The 10,179-nt window shown below is 38.5% G+C and overlaps 1 long non-coding RNA gene across 1 annotated transcript; it reads right to left on the bottom strand.

The window, feature by feature from the left end:
* Positions 1 to 214: 214 nt before the first annotated feature.
* Positions 215 to 1,588, bottom strand: LOC121931561. The gene is made up of 3 exons (XR_006104167.1): positions 1,251 to 1,588; positions 926 to 1,086; positions 215 to 612 (listed from the first exon to the last, which is right to left on the bottom strand). It is a non-coding gene; the product is annotated as an uncharacterized LOC121931561 (long non-coding RNA).
* Positions 1,589 to 10,179: the final 8,591 nt, after the last annotated feature.

A 10,179-nucleotide genomic window follows, 5' to 3' on the forward strand; every position in this document is an offset into this window, starting at 1 on the left:
CCCTATGACCCCTCCTTCCATTTCTCCCATTGTTGTACTCTTGCGCAAAGGCAAGGCCTGCAGCCTTTGTTGCTCTCTTCCACAGAAAGAAACAACCTAAATGGACAAAGAACGTTCCTTATTCATAAAGATTTGATTGCTGATGTTATTTCTTCTTCCTCACAAGAGACTGAACTGATTTCCTGAACAAGCATCAGCACTGAATCATTGAAGGTCTGGATAATTTCTTCATAACCAATCATTAGTAAGGTTCTTTCTTATTCTTGATCTTTTGAGGATGTTTCTTCACCAGTCATGGCTGATTCTGCTTTCCTTTCTTTGCTTTATTCCTGGAGGTTTATCTTCTGCATTCATTACTATCTGACATTTTTACTCCATTTCTCAGATTGCTAAAGAGTTTCAGATTAACCTTAAAAGCAACATGCATGCTTCTTTCTTTTGGGGAAAAAAAAGATATACCATTGGGTTTAGGGTGTTTCCAAGGTTACTTCCCTCCTTGTTTAACACATTTTGTTAATACACATTTAGTAAGTGGACCAAGAGATTGATTTACTGCAGGTATTAATTCCTTACCACTCATCTGTCTCCAGTTTGTCTCTCTCTGGATGGCCTCTGCAATAGAAATAAATGCACTGTTGAGTTCCTAAATATGCTTTCCCCAGTTTGCTTCAATATTAAACTGCACTGATTTTTCTGGATTCTATTCCAGTTCTCTTTCCCTCTCAGACTAGAAGCAGAATAACTAATACTGAAGGTAGAATGGATGGAGTACATTTCACTTCAGTTTTCCAAATTCCCTCCAAATTTGCAAAAGAAATTAGAAATGAGAAAAAAACATTAAAATGTTGCTGATGTGTTCAGTGATTCATTTGAACAGTAAGGAAAAATTATCTGAAACTCCTTTTCTTTTCAACCAGAGTCTTACCTTTTGAGTATCTACTGTGATGCTTGTGTTGTTCTTTGCACTGAAGTTGGTGGCTTTTTTGGCCCATCATTATATATGAAATTTAAAGATTTTCTAGCCAGTTGCTAAAGAGAAGGTCACATAGAAAGTTCCTTTAATTTTCAATATGTCCTTCTAACCTGCTAAAAGGAGGGGGGAGATATAAAAACATTATTGAAAAGACCAAGGAGAAAAAACTCCAGGAAAAGTAATAAAATCTTTGGATTTGGCAATCAACAGAAATTTGTGATGTTTTAAAATTTGTTCTCTTTGAAGAAGCAGCAATATAAGAAGTAATATTTCTTACCTCGTGAGACTTTTTGTTATTATTTGCTTTCTTAATTTTGCCAAATCATTAATGTAATTATTCTCATCACACATCTTCAAAGAATGTGCCAACTGCAGATATCTTCTTTCATAGGACAATCCCATGCAAATCTGCAAAGAAGTCACTAAAAAGTATCAAAAAATGTTGATTCATGACAATGACATATGCACTGAGCCAACCAGTCAACAAAGACAAATAGTCAAATCTTATTCTCTGCAGCAAAGGATACCATCTGAGGACCTACCTTGACATTGTTGATGTTTGTCTGTGACATTTTCACACTTATCTCTTCTTCAATCATTTCAACAATTGTTATGCCTTACGTCACACGAGATTTTTTTTCTTATTATTCATTGTTTACTTTTTAAAATCTTGTTAAAATTCAACTCATTTTCAACTCACTTGCTTTAAAGAAATTAACCTGTAAAACAATTTGAATGCTGGAAAGAAGTTCACATATGATCAAACAAACATTAAACATCATCGTTTGAAGAGAACATCTAGCAGGAAAGGAACAATGACCAATTGTCTGCTTTCTTTCCAATAAATGACTTATTGAATGGATGTTAGTTTTTGATACATGAGAATCTAACCTTTACTTTTCCAGGCTATTCCTAAAGTAGTAGGCAACGTATTGCTTTACTTTGTCTCCAGTTCTTCCTTCCTGCACCAATGTATTTGCTTGCTGAATGGAGAAATAATATTTAATCACTGCAATCAGTACTGACAAAATATGGTTGAGAGAAACAGACAAAGAAATAAAATGACAGACTTTAGTGATTGGAAGTAATGAAGTGTTTACCTCAGCTCCTGTTTCTTTTCTTCCAGTCTCCCTGAAAATGTACAACTGTGATATTTAGAAAACCAGTTAAAGTAAGGAATAGATTTTGGTCACCATGAAATACTTCAACTGCTGGATTGCTTTGTTCTACTCACTTTCAGCATGTACAAAATGGATCAATTTACCCCTAACAAAATGAATTGATTGACATTTTTTTAAATGGTAAAGTTCCCTTTCAAGTATGCAAAAACATTATATACAAAATTAAGAAATAAATCTTTAACCGGCTTATTTTTCAGAATCTGATTTCCCCCCCAATTAAGGCTTAATTCCCTCTTACATGTTAAAACAGGTTCTGAACCAAATCACCCCAAACGTGGTTCTAACTATCTTTGCACCAGAACAAGGCAGGGATCAAATAGTCTGTGGAAAGACCAGACAGCATGGTGGAGAGGCCTGAAGGATGGAGCAGGCGTGCCAGGAAGACGGAAGAAGCAGGCTGGGAAGAAGACTGAGGATGGAGGGAGGCATGGCCAGGGATGGAGAGGCCTGGGAAAAGCCACTGCCAGTGGGGACCAGGGTAGATTTGAATTCGATTCAAATCCACTTGGTTCCCACTTGGGCTGAATCAATTTCCCTTTGCGCTTCTTGAAGCAAGTCTTATTCTTTACCTTATATCATGTTTGCTCATTTTTGAAGCTAGTCTGAAGCTTGAAATCTATGCAAAGGTGGGGATAGACTTTGGGAACTGGAAATACTGAAATACCTCATCTTATCTGCTGAATTGCTCTGTTTCCATCTCTTTTCAGAATGCCCAACTCACTGTTCTAGAATGGAAGGTTGTTTGTTACCTTTCAATTGCCAACCTTACCATATATTCTTTATTTACTGGCATTCCATGTATCCTTCACATAATTCACAAACTCACATAATCCTGAGTTTGACCCACCACTAAAAGTATCATGAGTGCATCATAGTATAAACATCACAGCTTGCCTCACAATCACCAGATTCAAGTGGTGTGTATAAGGGGGTGGGAGGAAACTAGGTTTCTTTATAATCATCACACTGAAGTGGTGTAGGGGGCAAACTAGGTTTCCTCATAATCAACACATCTACATTGCAGCAGGGCGAGGTGGGGATACGGAGAACAATGCATCATTAGGAAAGGCAGTTTGCCAAAAGAGAGCCACAGGACCAACAGGGATGCAACCTTGGGGCTACCTTGGATCTCAATTTTGGAGACAGGCAGGACATAAGTTGAACAAACAAACAAAGCAAACTGTCTTATCGAGATCCTGGTGTACTGGTCTATCAGAGTGATCCAAGTAATCTCCATCTCAAAACAAGACCTAAAGGAACATTGAAACAAATCCAGATATTCCATTTCACTGTGAAGGCAGAATGACAATAGATGCTTGAGTAATTTATCTAAAAATGGAATATGTGGCACAATATTTATGAACTACTTCTCTGAAAAGCAGCAAAGGCAGGTTACAGTTTCAAAATACTCCATGATGGCATAAGCCTGTGATGGCGAACCTATGGCACACGTTCTGGAAGTGGCACGCGTAGGGTTGCCATAATTGTCCATTAAAAGCCGGGACAAAATGTAAGACAAAATCTAGACCAAACTGTACGACAACTACTGGACAAAACTCAGCCCAAAATGTAGGACATTTAAGAAAACCTTAAATTTTCCTGGCAAGATTTGTTCAGAGGAGGTTTGCCAGTGCCTTTTCCTGAGGTTGAGAGCATGTGACTTCCCCAAGATCAACCAGTGGGATTCATGGCTGAGTTGGGAATCAGACCCTGGTCTCCATAGTCATAGTCCAACACTCAAACCACTACACTATATGTGCACCAGCTATTTCTAAATCAGTGCTGTGAATTATCTGTGAAGGCCATTCCCATCTGTATAGGATTTTAACATTCTGTTTACAATGCATTTCTTCACTGTTAAGGTACAAAGAAGGAGTGGTCTTCAGGAGACTAACTGTGTGCACATTGTTACACAAACCAGATTACTGCTCTTTCTGCAAATGCACAATCAGGGTAATAAATTTTCACAGAATGACAGACTGGTGGCTCTGTTCCAGATACACATTATCATTGTGGTTATGATGACGGTTAAAAAACAGTTCCCCCTTTGTGAACTATACAAAAATTCAGTTACTGTATTGTCTGGGTGGTTTGGGCATTGATATAGGAAACCACTATGCTATGGTTCCTAGCAGAGCCCCACTTTTGCTGTCTTGTAAAGAAAGAAAATGGAGACCATAAAGAGAATCCTGCTGGGACCTTGTTCTTGTGTAACTGGCAATTTAAACAAGCGGTTGTAAAAGACCAGTAAACTGAAGCTGAATCCTGGTAAGACAGAGAATCCATAGACCAGTAGTTTCAGGTGCAAGAGTTAGGTAAACAGCATGCCCTAGAACACCTATGGAGTCAATACAGTGTGCGAGGATGTGGGAGAGGTTTACTTTTGCGATGGCACCCAGTTGTGGAATGTTTTTCCTCCTGGAGATCTAATTTGTGCTATGCTGTCTTTATTTTAGCACCAAACCAATAAAGTTGACTTTAGAGCCCAACTGATTTATTCCAAAATACCCGTGCGCATAGTTTTAAACTGTTTTAACCCTCGTAACTTGTTTTAATTTTCTCTGTACTTTTATATTATTTTTATTGTTTGTTTTAAACTGCTGAAATGATTTTTCTTATACAGGCTGAGTCTCCCTTATCTGGAATTCCAAAATATTAGGGGGGAAAAATCTTTTTTTATGGGTGGCTGAGAGAGTGACACTTTGCATTCTGATGTGTCAGTGTACACAAACTTTGTTTCATGCACAAAATTATTAAAAATATTGCATGAAGTTATCTTTGAGCTACATGTATAAGGTGTATGTGAAACACCTTATATTGTATTTAGACTTGAGTTCCATCTCCAAGATAGCTCATTATGTATGTATATGCAAATACAGGTATTCCAATTTTTTTTAATCCAAAACACTTTGCAAGCATTTCAGATAAGAGAGACTCAACCTGTATGCTCCCTGAAAGCTCATATAAATATCTTAATAAAACCATACGTTCTTTTTGACGTGGGTTAAATGGGTAAAAACGGGTAAAAACCATGGCTTGCCTTTCTGAATTGCTTCAGGGATTTGAATTAAGTGGGAACAATGGTGGGAACAACCCTGAAGAGAAAACAAAGTGCAGCATTGTAACATGTAGGCATACTGGCTAGGATCTCTGCTGTTTAGCCTTGGAAAGAGGCATGCATACGGATAAAATGCCTTTTGCCATATCTGAATGTGGAAAAAAATGCAAATAACAAAAGCACTTGTGTTTTTACCTGAGAGAATACCTCTCTGGGAATCTCTAGGTCCTCCAGTGCAACTTTGTGGTCAACATCTGCCAGACAGTGACCACAGAATTGCACTGGAGGATCTACAATTGCCTAGTGGAGTGTTCTCTCTTGGAATCTCCAGGTCTTTCAGTGCGACTTTTGGTTAAAGTCGACCACAGATTTGCACTGGAGGACCTAGATATTTCTAGAGAGAACATATTAATAAAATCCATGAATAATCAAATACGCAAAAGTCAAAATCGCAAATGTGTGTGGGGGAGGGTATTTACAAATGGCAATACTTTGATAACCTGTATTTATACAGAGAAATATCTAGGCCGGGTGAGAGTAAGAAGGAGAAATAATTGTTCTGGGAACAGTAAATTGGCTCTCACTGACGTTGAATCAGTAAAGCTTTTTACAGTACAGTGTGAAGATAAACATATGATTATTACCTGCTCAAGCCTGCAGATCAAGCTCCTGTTAAAGGCAAAGGAGGAAGAACTAGTTGAAAAGTTCACAACCTGCGAGCAAAGCAGTGCAATGCTTGCTTGTCAGGTTCCTGGAGGAGCACATTATGTCTCAGAAGGGAAAAATGTAGAAGTTTCACTTGTATGTAAAGAAAAAAGATGGATAATAATGTTCTGTTGGGATGAGCAGGGTGGGCAGGCAGATAATAGTGTCAGTCATAGCATTTTCTCTTCTCTAAGTTTACCAAACAATGATCTAAAGATGCAATTTCTCTGCAATAAATGTTTCCACTTTTAATCTAATAGTACATAATAACCGCCTTTACTAATTTACTGGATTTTTTGTTTTGTGAGGTTTCGCCTCAAATAACATTTCTTGTCAAATGGCAAAAACCGCAGGGAACTCTCCTACAACTAAACTAGGTCTTAATTTGACTGTATAAATGAAAGACCCATGACTGTGTATGTTCCTCTATCTACAGTACATAGGTCAAAAACACACTGCAGAAATAATCCAGTTTGAGATTGCTTTAACTGCCCTTGTTCAGTGCTAGGGAATCCTGGGAATTGTAGTTTATTGTGGTAGCAGATAAGGCTAAAAATTTCATAAAACTATAGTTCCCAGAATTACCTAATATTAACCCAGGGTAGTTAAAGTGGTGTCAAACTGGATTATTTCACCAGTGTGTTTTGGACCCTAGACTTTTCACTCTAGAAGCCTTATCACACTAGACAAATCCCACTCAGAAATGGGATCTTAGAAGTAGAAAAAACCTGCAAATGCGGGATGATTTTCAGGTGCGTTTCTCCCAAACAGAAATAACGTGAAAATAAAGTGAATGGAAAGTGGACAAAAACAACACCTTTTTACTTTTGCGAAGTTCCAGAAAGTAAAAAGGTGTCATTTCTGTCCACTTTCCATTTGCTTTATTTTCACATTATTTCTGTTTGGGAGAAACGTTGTCTGAAAACCTCCCACATTTGTGGGTTTTTTCTACTTTTAAATCCTACTTCTGAGTCGGATTAGTGCAATAATGTACTAGGTTAAATACAAAGAAGACAGGAACTGTTCTGCAATTTCCTCTTAGGTGAGGATTGTTATGCAACAGAAGAACATCTAATTATTATTTTTTAAATCAGTTGATGCCATAACAGTTTCTCTCTCTCTTTCTCTCCTCAGGTATGTCTAGACAAGGAGAAAAAAAAGGACTCATCCTAAACTAGTTTGATCAGTCTAGACAATACACAAGCTGTCCCTCAGCAAAACCACTCCTTTTAATTTATAATCCTACATAAGAAGACCCAAAATTTACTCCAGCATTTCCAAGAAATTCTGGAATGATCATAATGTTTTTGGAAGTGTGGACAGCAAAGTTAGATTGGATTCATGGTGATCCTGGTGTCCACATGCACCAGGACAGATTGGTAATGGCACGCATTTGCATTTTCTGTCTCCCTCACCAACCAGTGCTGGAAAGCCTCCTCAGGGATACTACTGCCTTACCAGCCACAAAAACAGGTTCTTGGCAGAAGAGTATTGTTGGCATTGCTTTTGTGACAGACAAGGCAGTGGCAGTGAGGCAGTGGCCCTGAGTAAATAGGACATCAATGCCAATGACAGTTGGCTTGGCCAACCATCTGAGCAAGGCGGCTTCATCTCACTGTCATGCTAGTATCTGCAGTGTTCATGTAGTGGATCCAGAGCAGCTCCGGTGCAGAATACTGTGTGTTGCACCCAAATTTTGTGGGAGGGTGTAGATGCACCCTTTCTCTTTGATTCTTGAAGATGGCTTTTTCTAAATGGCTTGGGCCCAGGGTACTTGGAGGACTGCCTCTCCCCATATAGTCCGCCCCACACTCTCAGATCAACTGGGCAGCATTTTTTGAGGGTTCCTAAGACGAGATATGTCTCGTTCACGCAAAGGGCATTTTCTACCTCAGCCCCTCAGATTTGGAACTCGCTTCCCGAAGAGCTCCGCTCTGTCTCCTCTGTAGATCTATTCAGGAAAAATCTCAAGACCTTCCTTTTCCGACAAGCTTTCTCTCATGTGTCCTAATTCCATCTTGTTCTCCCCCCAATATACAACTGTTTCAATCCAGCTAATTTTGTTGTCTTGTAAATAGTAATATTTTTAACAATGTGCTGTATAGTATGGTTTTTTTTGGGGGGGGAGGGGATGGGGATATTTGTTGTTGGGGATATGTATTATGTTTTTATTGTATTAATGTTGTTAACCGCTATGATCTAATGTTGGAATAGTGGTATACAAATAAATTTAATAATAATAATAATAATAATAATAATAATAATAGACTGCAATTTCAGTTGGTGAAAATCAAGCCCAACTCTGTGCTGTATGAGATATTCTATGGAATACATAGGGCAAAAGGATGACCATTAGCTCAGTGTTACTATGTTGCCTATCACATGAAGGCAATAAAACAGACTAGCACCAGGATAATAGTTGGCTCCTCCTGCATGACACCATTGCTGTCCCATCATTATAGAATGGGAGATAGTGGTTAAAACATTGCTTTTCACTTACAGAAATAATCTGGTAATGATCTCCATAAATGTTTTGAGCCACAAAGTCATTTCTTTTAGGCGCACTGTCAGGTGACTTAACTACATCGACCTCGTAATGCCACTTGGGTTCAAGCTTGGAAAGCAAATATGCAAACATTATAAATCATAACTGTATAAAAGCTGTTTGACAAATATAAACTTGGCAAATGCACAGCAGACTGCTAAAATACAAATGCTACACCTCTATGCCAGATGTTATCTAACCGCAAGTTCCTTACACAATGGAACAACTGTGGCCTATTTACTAAATGTAGTTTTTGCCTTCCTTTTAAAAGGAGTAGTAGATTGTAACTGCATTCTGGTTTATAACAATGCAGTATAAAATTTTACAGTATCTGAAAGTGGATCCCAGGTTTTACTGAGTGCACACCTATTAAGCTTTATGTAAATATAGGTGTGTTACAGAGCACCGAGAAGCGGCGCTCTGCTGCCACCGCTGGTTGCAACACGAAGGAGCTGCAGTAGCCAAACCGCGCGGCTTCTCCGCACTGCAAATAAGAAGCACCAAAATGGCGCTTCTCTTTGCGGCATCATATGCGCTGCGCAATGTGTGGACGCAATGCGTCCGCTACGTCAAGATGGCAATGCCCATGTGGAACAGGCGCTGCTGTTTTGTATGGACTCGGTCCGTATTAGGATTAGGGGCATCCGGAAGGGACGCTCCTTCTCAACCCTACTATGCCGCTTTGGCGCGTCCGTAACGCGCCTTAGTATTGCAAAGTTGCAACTAAACCAAAGTGCAGTAGTAATACAGAGATTTAGTGTTATGGTCAGTAGTTTTCACTATGAATTTAAAATCCCACTGCAGAAGGTCCCAATGAATTTGGCTCAGACCTAAAGATACGTCAGTTCCAACCACATTCAACTGAAATAAATAACATTTATTTTTAATAAACATGTTTATTACTGAGATATAATTTATTTCCAATATTGTGTGCCTCAGTTCTGTGTACACTGGTGTACAAGGTACAATTATGAACTTTATTTTATGGCATTCTCCCCATGAAACAAATAACTTGTCTAAATTCTATGCTTTTGTGGCTCGGTGGGGTTATGATTTGTTACAAAAAGATTTCATTATGGATCAACGATTCCCATAAAATGTGTCATTTTAAATATTGGAAACTGGAGTTAACTGGCAGCTTTTTGACACAAAAGATCAGAATGGTAAACATTCACAATGCTGGCATTTGAATCTCAGGTTCAATAAACAAGGACAAAGGACAAGGTATGAGAAGAAAATCATCCTACAGGAGGATCTGAAATGTCAAGATATTTAAATTAATGTGTTTGCTTATGCTTTATGCTAGCTGACCTGAGGACCTGATAAAAGGAGCAAATGGGGCCGAGGAACTAATTTCATGCAACTTCTGTGTACATGACACTTTTTTGTCTACCCATCTTTGTGAACAGTTGAAAATTTTTGTGGTTTGAAAGTGTGGAATCTAGCACTTACTTGTTATGCCACCAGGAAATTACAGAATGACAGCATCAAAACATTGCTGTATAGCTATATTGTAAACAGTGTGGTGTATCTTGAGGTAATGAGGTTGATTTGTACTTTAAGAAAGATTTTTTATTAGAATTCCCTGCTTTTTAAAAAGTCCCCAACCATGGAGGCTGTTCAAGAAAACTGTCTTCCAGTTATGCTGTAAAATGAATGACATTATCACTTGTTATGGTTGTAAGTATGATCATACACTGTACAGTTGTGATGTCCG

Source organism: Sceloporus undulatus, chromosome 5 (assembly GCF_019175285.1).
Source record: "Sceloporus undulatus isolate JIND9_A2432 ecotype Alabama chromosome 5, SceUnd_v1.1, whole genome shotgun sequence".
NCBI lineage: Eukaryota > Metazoa > Chordata > Lepidosauria > Squamata > Phrynosomatidae > Sceloporus > Sceloporus undulatus.